The sequence below is a fragment of the Rhineura floridana genome, chromosome 9 (assembly GCF_030035675.1).
Source record: "Rhineura floridana isolate rRhiFlo1 chromosome 9, rRhiFlo1.hap2, whole genome shotgun sequence".
Classification (NCBI taxonomy): Eukaryota; Metazoa; Chordata; class Lepidosauria; order Squamata; family Rhineuridae; genus Rhineura; species Rhineura floridana.
The window spans coordinates 104,262,148-104,274,328 of NC_084488.1; the positions used below are offsets into that span (position 1 = coordinate 104,262,148).

General features: G+C 43.5%; 1 protein-coding gene across 4 annotated transcripts in view; it reads right to left on the bottom strand.

The window, feature by feature from the left end:
- LOC133363717 (serine-rich coiled-coil domain-containing protein 1-like) overlaps positions 1-12,181 on the bottom strand; it is a 708,122-nt gene that overhangs the window by 490,148 nt on the left and 205,793 nt on the right. The gene's annotated exons all lie outside the window — the stretch shown is intronic.

Consider the following 12,181-nt stretch of genomic DNA (forward strand, 5'->3'; position numbering starts at 1 on the left):
TCGGTTTATTTGCCCCTAACCTGACCCCCATCCCAGGAAGCCTTGCAGAAAGAACTTTGGTCCAGGATGCAAACTGAATTCAGCTTTTCATATGCTCAGTGAGCTTTAACAGATATGTGCCAAAGGATGAGAAACCTTTGTCCCAGCAAGAAGGTGTTTTGTATTTGTTTTGTGATCTGCCGATGCTTTCCTGTTCTCTCCTACTTATTTATTTATTTATTTTGTTAAATTTTTATACCGCCCCACTAGCATTAGCTCTCTGGGCGGTGAACAAGAAGAATACAATAAGAACTGTCAGTAAACCAAGACATGGACAGTTTGGTAGTTGGGTTTGTTGACTTTTAGGGTTTTCCCCTGTCCTTCATTCTCCCTTTGTGGCTGTATGTAGTGTGGTGGTTATGGTTTCAGACTGTTGAGGTGCTTTGCCCCAAAAATAGGCTGTCTGAACTCCACACTTCTGACTCCGTGTGTACCTCCAGTGGGGAATCTCGTGCCCCTGAAAAGGGCGTTTCCTGTTGAGAGTTCTGCTGCTGCTCCCCTAAACTGTGCCTGTTCTCTGATTGTTGCTGCTGCTGCCTTCGCAATAAGGAATGATCCTCCAGCGAGCTCTCGGTGTCAGACTTCAGCTCCTCCACAAAGATGGGTGGAAACTGGTTCTGGGTCGTGTAGTTATACCATTGCGTTTTTCCGGAGTGCCCACCCACCGTTGAGCTGGTGTCCAAGTGCAGAGAGGAGAGAAATTTGCTGTGCAATAGGTCGGAACCCACCGAGGAGCCTTCGGACGAAACAGAGCTGTGGAAGTATCGTGGTGCGCCAGGTCTCCCTAAATCCCAGGAGGAGCGCGCTGGCTCTACTCGGGCCGGGGACACACTTGTTTTAAGAACTCTGGCTCCAGCCTTTATCTCAAAGCTGTAGCAGTCGGCAAAATCTGATTCACAAAGGGCAGCATGCCCCAGGCAATTTCACCCATCTCCCCTTCCTCTCCTTCTCCCCCTTGTCATGACCTTTTTGCAACTATGTGATTTCTTTCTGCTTTATGGAGTTCATCCCCCTGACCTGTAACCCCTACTCGAGGGTATATCATCTGAACCCCTTTCAATAAACGGGGTTCCCATTTCTGGAAGGCATCTGCAGGACAGGTTGGGTCCCCTTTGTCAAAGGTTCTTTGTGTCATTATTTCCTGGGCCTCTGGCAGTGGGTTCATGTGACTCAGCTCCACACTCTTCCCGGGGTGAACACGAGGTGAGTAGGTTAAGCGGACAGCTCAGAATTTTAGCTTTGACCTAACACTGGTCATGGACACCATCAGTGCTATGCAATACCCAGACAGGTTGGAAACTGAAGTTTTTGTTTTTGTTTTACAAATGAATCACATGCCCAAGCATGCATTTATTTGATTCACATACCTGTAGATCTTCTAACACCTTTGTTTACAGACTTTGATCTAGATCTTGTTCATTTGTTCTACAATTGATAGACTCTCAATTTTCCTCTGCCATTGCTGTCAGCTGCTTCTTGTTTACTATTGCAGACACACTAAATATTTCTTATCCCTTCCTATGATCCAGTGTTCTCTTATTCAAATGATGCAAATTACCATCCAATTACAGCAATATTGTTACAAAGTCTTGACTAATGCTCGTGACATTCTGTGCTCTGATTGCAAACATTATAATGAATCTACATCCCATTAATACCAGATGCTTATTAACATGTTCTTAGGCTTTTACAGTGTCTGGATCCTTGTTTGGCAGTAAGTTTTGACTACACTGATATTCAAATTTGCCATCCTCAAGGATAAATAAGCTGCATCATTATATCATAATTTTTGTCAAACTTGACCTTCCATTTTGAAGTTGCAGGCAAGGAGGTTTTAGTTTATGTTCATGTTAATGACACATCGAGGACTTTGGTAAAAGGCTGCGGATGGATCAATATATTTATTTGTTTATTTAAAATGTTACCTTTCTGCCTGACAAAGGCTTCCAAAGTGTCTTATGATAAGAAAAAAAAACACATATTAACACTGTAAAACCTTAAAAGCCCAGTGGCAAGATAGCAACTATAAACAATATTACCCAAACGTTTTTTCTAACAATATCAGCAAGATTAGCAGCAAGGAGAAAAAATAGCACATTGTGACACATCTTCTCTAAAGGCTTTCCCAAAAAGGAAGAGAAGGAGAAGAGAAAAAATGTCATTCTTTATCAGACTTCTTGGGGGAAGAAATTCCAGACAGAGTAACACCAATAGGAAGCACTTGTCCCCTAGTAGCTACCAACCTCTACTCTGAAGGTGGGGCCATTTGGAACAGGACTTCTGATGACAACATGGTTATCTGGCAAGTTCATATGGAGATAGTATTTGAGATATAATGTGGTCCCAAACCACAGTGTAAGACAGGGATTTTGTTCAGACGCTAACTGTTGATGGCCAACTTCAAGGTCCTTCCTGCTCTTCCTGCTTTTGGTTATTTACCTTTAAACAGGACTTGGACTGGACAACTCTTCAAATAGGTACCGTAACTCCTTAAAATAGAGGATTCCTTCAGACTGATGTTTGTGAAGTAGAACCCATGGCAACCCTAATTAGGGGTCACTCCAGAAAATCCTCCAAGTTTCACGAGTTACTTGTTGGAAACCACAGAGGACAAATGTCAGAAGGAAAAGGCTCCAGACCCCAATGCACACAAGAATCTGTGTTCTTGAGGTAACAATTAATGGTCCAAACATTAGGTCTGTGCTTACCCCTTTTGTAAAGACATTATCCCCTTTCACAAAATGTGAATGCATGAGGGGGAATAAGACTGCATCAGTGGCTAATTGGAATGGGTGAGATTATTGATTCAGTTCGCATTTCAAGCTGAATCTATAAAATTTGCACTTCCCAAAACAATATGAGAACTCAAACACAGCCATCCATCGAAATTCACACTTATTCAAATTTTCTGATGCAGCTCACCAACCAAACAATGCTTATAAAAATGAATATCCAAGTGGAAAGTGGCTACTAGCCACAATGACTCTGTACTACCTCCACTGTTAGATGCAGTACACCTCTGAATACCAGTTGCTGGGAATCACAGCTGGAGAGAGTGCTGTTGCATTCAGGCCCTGGTTGAGGCCTTCCCATAGGCATCTGGTTGGTCACTGTGAGAAAAGGATGCTGGGCTAGATGGGCCATTGGCCTGATCCAGCTGAGCTCTTTTATGTTCTTATCAGCTAGCTCCACCCCCAGTGTTAAACATTTGAAAGAGGCCCCTATACCCATATAACAGCACAGAAAATCTCTTTCACATATTCAGCTAAATGTGTTGACATCGGGAGTGTGGCCAGCAGGGCACAGTGGCATAGGAAGCATGGCTAGCCACGGTAGTCTTGCTTCCCCTCTTACTCTCAGTGAACATGTGAAAAGTGGCTGTGAAATAGGTGGTTGGCTAATACTCTTCAGCTCTTCCATTTGCACATACCAGGAGTGGGAATCCTTTTTCAGACATGCCAGGGGTAGGTGTACGGCCAGAGGCAAAGTTGGGTGGAGCACCAAATGCAACATTTACTTCTGTGTAGTAGGCTACTGTCTACGCACACACACACAGACACACACACCCCTGTCTAACCAAACAAGTAAGAGGCATTATTAGAGTTCAAGGAACCATTTCAACCAGGCAAAAACCAGGGCCAGTGAGGGGTGTGGCCTGGCAAGCGTTCCATTGGCCACATAGAGAGGCCTAGAGCACTGCATCTGCCCCACCCCCGGGCCCGAGCTTCCACCCCACTGACATATACCATGATCCTGGAGCATCTACCACAATACTTGCACAGCAGGAGCTTTACAGAGCCTCTCATGAGCTCTCTCTAACTCTCTAGCCTTTCATCAGAGAGCCGTAATACACATTCAATGCTATCAGTTAAAAAAAGCTGCAGAATTTCACAAGAAAACAGATTTACTTTCCCCTTCAGCAATTTTACCTACAGGCCAAACTCATGCAAACCGGATACCTGACAATATTATAAGCCTGAAGATTCTCCACAGATAACAAAAATGTTTCAAACACTTAACAAAAAATATACAAATTAAAGCCGAAAGTGTTTCTAGCAACAACTAATTCAAAGATTTTAACTCAGACGTGTGGCACGCTGTCAGAAAAAGAACCTGCAAATACTAAAAAAGGAAAACTTTTAAGCCATTTAAAGCACTGTTAACTCTAAGAACCATAACTGAATAATTCATGTGCATAATGAAAGGTTTCCCCTTCTGGACGCTTCCACAGACTTCAAAGAGAAAATAAAATGACAAGAAGACCAGGAAATAGGAAGACATACAAAATGCTGATTTCACTACTGACATACGGAGAGCCTCTGTGGACCTATTGTGCAGCTTTCTGGATGCCTTTCATATGCTATGAGCAGATTAAGTGTTTTCGGCTCCTGAATGCCACCATCAAATAATAATGTTTTCTAGTGGAATGGATGAGAAGCTCTCAGAAGAAAAATATCAATCCTCTAATACTTGATTACTCAACCTTTTTTGTTTCTGTGGCCAAATACTTTAAGTGTAGTCAAGGCCCGGAAAAGGAGTAATATGGTATGGTAGTATGATATGGTTTATTTAAATGTAAATGTACTGCCTTCAAGTTGATTCCGACTTATGGTGACCCTATGAATAGGGTTTTCATGAGGCTGAGAGGCAGTGATTGACCCAGTGAGCTTCATGGCTATGTGGGGATTCGAACCCTGGATCTCAAAGGCCATAGTCCAACACCTTAACCACTACACCACACTGGCTCTCATGTGGTTTATGTACATACTGTTTTTTGGCCTAAAGGCCCTGAAGTGGTGAATAAGATTAACACAAAAGAAATATATATTGAAAGTACAATATCTACAATAAATCAATAAAATCAATATAAAATAACATCGAAATTCAGCTAGAATTTCAGGTTATGTAACACACTTGGTGCCACACCTTGAAGGTTGCAGAAATCTTCCATTCTATTTTGCTTCTTTGCAAGACCAAAGAAGTCAACATAACCACCTCACTGGTGTTTCTTCTTACACACCATGTTAGATGTTAGGCTGACCCAAGTTGTCCTGCACACTGTCATGCATCCCCAAGTGCAATTCCAAGTGCACACTTAGGCTGTGAAAACACTGGTTGCCTACAGCAAAGTGTTTCCATTAGCCACACCTGGAGGGTGTAAAGGTTGATCTGTCAATCAGTTGTGAACTCTCTTTGAAGCTGATTTTTTTTTTTAAAAAAATCCACTCTAGCTGATTCCACCAGTATTTACAGTAAAAAGAGGTGGGGTTTCACTAGTGTCATGTGTCCCAGTTTTCAGAAGAGAGAGGTGGAGACGCACTGGAACTGGCAGAACAGTGAGAGTGTTTCTATCCTTAACATCACACTTGCATGCTGAAGAGGCACTGCCTGCCCTAAATACCTGCAAAGAACAGGAAAATATGGTATACGGCTAGAGCAGCAGGGTGAGGGACCAACAGATTGCATACAGACTCTCTACATAATTCTGCCACTCAAGATGCCTGGCCCACAATTCTGAATTGCAAGTAGGACTTACTACAAAATAGCTGAACTTGCATGCACCAGCACACCACTTTCTTGCTTACTGTGGCTTACTGTGAGCAGCAAAATGAACAGGAACGATCAGGTAGCATGTACCAGCATGTTGCTCTTTCACAGCAAAGCACAATAAACCAGAAACTTGGGCTTATTTTCTCAGGCAAATGTGGCCATACTGCATGCTGCAATGTATCTTCTCTCCTAAAAGGAGTGCTCCTATTCAGGGTTCCAGCCAGACATCCACAGCTATTAGAAGTGATAGTACAGGCACATGTATGTTTATTTCTTGCTTATTCGTATTTTAAAAGCCATGTGTTTTGTTCACGAGCTGCAGAGAACTCTGAAGAGTTACAAAAAAACTTTAAAACTTTTTTACTGTAATTAATCCCAGAGTATTTATTATTATTATTATTCCAACATGCATTTGTTTGTTTTGCTCAACACCCCCTCCCCAAATTGTCATTACAGCACTGCTACAATGGGAATGTAATTGCTGAAGTCCTAACCATGTTCTTTAAATAACTACTAAGAGACAGGGGTGATTTTTTATGAACAGGAACATAATTCAAAGTACAAAATGCATTAAATCATCTTTCTGCACTTAGTTCATTGGCGCTTACTTCCAAGTAAGTGGGTAAGGATTGCAGCCTTAATATCTCCCTCTTGAAATCAACGGGTCTGAAAAACACTATATGTTGTCTGGTTTGTTGCCAGTGAGCTGTATTCAATTAAGTCTTACTAAGACTGAAATTAATGAACCTAACTTAGTTATGCCCATTAACTTCAATGGGTCTACTTTGAGTTGGACTAACACTGAATACAACCCCATATGTTTATATTTGTCAGATGCTGACATTATATGCACTGCAGTGCCCCACAATAATTACGTCAACTCAAGTCTTTTTAAACAGGTTTTATAAATACATACAAACCAAACTGCACATTTTGCACTCTTCCAGTGCCCCCAAACAGATGGGGCAGGATTAAATGAGTGCTCCCCACACCACACCTCAACAACTGGCTATTTCTTAGCACCATTTAACCAATTTGAAACATGAATTTAAAGAGGTTTCCGTCTGCCTGGAGGCATACAGAGCTGCTATTTTACTATAAATATATTATGCTAGTCTAAAAGATTACAGCTGTCATCATAACTACCATCACTATAAAGAATTTGGAACTCTCAGCTGTTGGAATTCACAGCCAAACACAAGAAGGAGCTTCTTGTAAAGCCTCCAATCAGAAATATTATTTCCTTTTGAGGAGGAAAAACACCTTTATTTTTATATGGAACAAAAGAAAATCAACAACTGTTGAACCAAACTGTTGTTCATGGGATAGATTAGGTCGACATTTTCTACCCCCCCCCAAAAAAAGACACATTTATCAGAATTAGTTGTGCTTATGTCTGCCCTCTCCTAAATTATCCATCCATTCAGACTGTCAACCATCGATGACAGCTTTTTATTGTCTCTCAGTACATATCAGAAGTGACAAGCATGTCACAAACATGCTTTTTGACTATGACAAATGCGGAGCATGGTGAACTGTCCATAGCAATCCTTACCCAAGAGATCTGGCAGCAGGTTCTCTTCATATTCTTGTATGACTTTAATTGTAATACTTATTGAAAATTAAATATGAAATATGTCTATCTAAAAATGTAATGGGCAAATTATGCAAGCACCATCTGTATCACACAGATTCAGTCAGCAGAAAGTCAGTATTGATAGGAGATCCCTGTCAAGCATACACTTTTCCTTTCTGTTATTGTTTCTATAATAAAACAGTGTAGAAACAACAACACAAACCCAGTTTTGCTGTCATGTGACTAAAATACATTGTTGGGTCATTTTTAGTATTATTATTATTACAACCTGGTTTCTGCTGCTGTTGCTGCCAACACCAATCAGCAATTTTGCTACCTGACATAAGGCTGCAAATGGTCCTCCTGACTCTCCCTCTCTTCGCCCCCAACTCAGAGGGCATATACCCAAGACCAGACAAGTTATTTTGACGCCTGAGGCAGACACGCTTCTCCCCCCTCCCTGGCAGTACTACTACTACTTCTAGTGATAGTAGTAATACAGATGCAACACAGGACTAGCAGGCTTCATTTGTTCAACAGGATTTCTCCTTCCTCTTCTCCCTCCTGCATGCTCCCAAAATCTGATCCAGAGAGTTGGGGGATCCTCCACAGCAGATTTGGGGAGGGGCATGTAGGGGCTGGAGTGTGTGGGGGGGAACAAACTGGAAAACCCATTGCACAAGCAGGCAGACACCATGAGATTTCTAATAATAAATAACAGCACCAACAACAGTAAGGGCAGCAGCGGATGTCATTGGACATCTTATATTAACAGTTAAATTAAATCAACAACAGCACCAACAACAATAGTAAGGGTGCAGTTCGGTACAGTAGTAATGCTGCAACAGGACTTACATCTGAGAGCAGATATGCGTAGGACTGTGCTGTAAATAACTAACAATTTATTGCCCTTTCGTGAGATCAAGTAACAGTTGTCTGGGGTGGCTGCCTCAGGTTTACATGCCCCATGTAAATTGGCCATGTGTAGAAAAAGAAAATCCTGCAGACAGAAAACTGAAGGAGGAATGTTCTACCCCAAGCATTTATCCACTGTCCTGTTGGATTTTTTTAAGTTCTCTTTTTTGTTTGTTTGTGTTTGCTTTTAAACAGAGGAGCATTCAAAAATGTGATTTCCCTACTTGCAGTCTGAAGAAGTACAGTCTATATTCTCTTGACTCATGTTGCTGTATATATAGACCAAGCCAGTCACAACAGTATTGTTATCTCATTCTTTACAAACATCTCATTCACAATCACACACACAAAAGGCAATCTGAGGGAGAGGAGGGAGGCATGCTAAGGGATAAAAGTCTGACATTTGAGCAAAAGCCTTTATCAAAGAATGATTTAATACCATGTTTACCAGGGGAGCAGACACAGGCCCAAGGTTGCTATGGAAACAGACAGAATCCCAATAATATTAAGTAATAGTGTATCTATTATAGTATTGCATTAATAATGCTCTAGTGAAAGGGTCACTTGAAATTTCATTTGCAAGGCTCCGATTTTGACTAGCAAAGCAAACAATGCAAGGGGCAGGAAATTATCATTGCAAATGAATGCCAGCCTTAAATCAGTTATTATTGTCTGTTTGCAAACATACCATTTCATCCAACAATTAGAAATAATGGCTTGTATATCCACACACCCCAAACTGTTCAAAAAGTTGTGTATTTGCAAACGTTCTGGATAGGGTTTTTCCCCCCCTCTGCCTTTGAAAGCCGTATAGTGAATCTCGGTTCTTACATAGGTTTTTTATGCCTTGCTCCCATTTAGGTATAAAGCAGCACTGTATGTATGGGGGGAGGGGGAGGGGTTCTACTCATTAAAAAGGAGTGGAGAGTGAAATCCATCTCCTCCTTACTTCACTTTGCTTTGCTGACACTGTCCAACTTGCTCCCAGCCTGGCTCAGATAATTTGAAGTCAGAGGAAATTGCTTAATTAATTAGCACAATGAGGTAAAGTAGGAGAGGGGGCAGATTTCACTCTCCTCTCTTGTACACTGCTTTTTGGGTAATGCAGGGGCTGCCGACCTTTTTGAGCCTGTGGGCACATTTGGCATTTTGGGTGCCAGTCACAAAATGGCTGCCATGGGGAAGTGTGGCATAACACAAAATGGCTGCCATATCTAAAAGAAGAGAAAAAGAGACAGGAACACACACACCCTCAAATTGGTCCCATCAATGGAAAAAAGGCACCCACATCCGCCATCACCATGTTCGTTCATAGAGAGAAACGTTTTACAACTTTGCTCTGTTTAAAATGGAACAGAGGGTGGGTGTCCAATCTTGGTATCTAATGAAATTTGGCCAGTGTTTGTGGAGAGGCTGAGCCAGTGCAAACAGGAACTGAACAGGAAGAGGAAACAGTCTCTCGTGCAGTCTGAATTGGGGGAAAGAGATTTCCTGAGACCTATCGTGGATACCCTAGGTCACAGCATTTCCCAACTAGTGGGCCACCAGACGTTGATGGACCACAATTCCCATCTTTCCTGACCATTGGCAATGCTGGCTGAGGCTGATGGGAGTTGTGGTCCAACAACATCTGGTGGCCCACTAGTTGGGAAAAGCTGCCCTAGGAAGTACTGGTGTGCCCACCAGTGCCACATTACAGATTCCTAGGGTAATGAGTACTCCCAAATTCTGCTTTATTTGAAAACAGGACATGAGTGTGCTTAAGATACAAGCGGTTGCTCTGCAAATCAAGTCTAGCCTTAGGCAGAGAAAATTATTTCTGAACATCCTGGTAACATCAGAAATGGAGCAGAGTGGGGGAGGTCATTTGTTAACAACTGTTTCCTTTTATATTGCATTTCTACCACAAAGCAGGAGCTGGGGGGAGGGAGTGAAATCCAGTTTTTGACCATGGAAGGTTTCTAGATTCTCACTTGAAACTGGCCTACCAAATGCACTTTTTTGGCAAAAGAACCCACCTCAATGGACCACAGACCTGAAAACTAGCTGCTCAGCCAAACTTCAAGAAAGTCCTACAAAGGTGGTTAGGGTTGTGCCAACACAGCTGACTGAGAAGATGTTTAGACTCAGGCTCACTGCGTTAGTTTAATGGATTAAAAAGGTAGCACTTCTGTCCCGATTTCTAAAATCCCTTTCACACTTCAGTACCTGTTGCATTAAGGAACAGTAGCTTTTTCAACCGATATACCGGCATTTTGCGCAACTGTCTTTCACATGGCTTGTTTTCATCCCTCACCCATGCGCACTGTTCCCCACTGTGTAGGAGGTCTAAGAACTTGTCTCATCGCCATGCAAGCCCTCTCCTTTTAGGATCTGACTTTTTAAATTGTTTTAGTTGTATCAGGACAGGGGTGTGTGGGGGAAATGCTGCTGCTATCTGTGCCGATGCCAGAATGTTCATCAGGCAAAAACCCATGCGACTAAAGGGCGGGAACGCACTGCATGCTGGGATGCCTGTCGTGTGAGTGGCTGCAGCTAGCGAAAAACTCCTGCGATCTTTCACGTTCCCAGCTTTGCTAACGGATTATTTCTGGTATTATTTATCACAGCGATTTGCGCTAAACTTCCACTACATTCCACTAGAATTCTGGAGCTAGCTTGTGTGTCATGTAGCAGGAGGTGCGGCAGCGGCGGCACGAGAGGCGAGGTGAGGCGAGGTGAGGTGAGGCGGGGTGGTGGGGAGGTGGCAGGAGGTGCGGCGGCAGTGGCGGGGGAACCACAGGCGAGGCAGGGGGTGTCAGGAGGGGCGGCAGCAGCAGCACGAAAGGCAAGGCGAGGTGAGGTGGGGGGTAGCAGGAGGTGCGGTGGCATGAGAGGCGAGGTGAGGTGAGGCGGGGTGGGGGGTGGCAGGAGGTGCGGCAGCGGCACGAGAGGTGAGGTGAGGTGGGGGGCAGCAGGAGGGGCGGCGGCGGTAGGGGGGAACAAGAGGCAAGGCAAGGTGAGGCGGGGTGGTAGGGAGGCAGCAGGAGGTGTGGTGGTGGCAGCAGGGGAATGAGAGGCGGGATGGGGACAGCAGGGGGCAGCAGAACACGTTGTGGGGATGGCAGAGGCACAAGCAGGGGTAGGGGCGGCAGGACACATGAGGGAGACAGCAGGAGGTGCAAAGGGGACGCAGGGGAGAAGCTGGGGTGGCAGGATGCTTGGGGGACCACACACACACACATCATCATCACTCACCTCCACAGCTCTTCACCGCCATTCTGCTGCTCTCTTCTCCTCTGTCATCCTTGCCCTGGCTTTTTCCTCCACCGTCCCTTTTTTTTTTCTCTCAGGCGCTCCACGATCCCCTGCCTATTCACCTCTTCCCTCGTGCCTCCTAACACAGAGCACGAGGGAAGAGAGAGACTGTGCAGAAGTTCTGTGTGAGGCACATGTCTTGTGTCCACCAGTCACAGGAGCTGAAGACTTCTGCTTGATCCCACCCCCAAGTCCTGTGTGAGGCACATGTCTTGTGTCCACCAGTCACAGGAGCTGAAAACTTCCACTTGATCCCACCCCCAAGTAACATCCAAACCTAATGTGGAAACGTTAAAGTCGTGGCTGAAAAGTAGGGAAATTACTAGTTCTATTACTTGCAAAATGTAATGGAATAACCGACTCATTCGTTTAAAAAGTAGTGAATTACAAGTAACTCGTTATTTCTAACGAGTTACTTCCAAGCTCTGGGCGCAATACATACATAATGGGAACAGGTTGACATGATATGGGAGCAGGTCAGCAAGCAGGGCTCCACTCTCTCATCATGCAATTTTGATTGCATGGAGATAAATGACTTACAGGGGGTCATATCTATTGCAGCAGACAGGGAGAGGGGAAACAGAATCCACTCCATTTATTTTATTTTATTAATGATTTATTTAAGACATTTATATACTGCTTAATCATGAGCATTTCTAAGTGGTGTTCAGCTCCATTTGGCACTTCCTTTCCCTGAACTGTTTTCATTCAAACTACTCATTATAAAAATGTTCTGATTTTAAGAAGTGGTACTTGAGCTTGCTTGTTTCCTCTTCCTTTCTCATTCCCCCCCTTTCCCCCTTT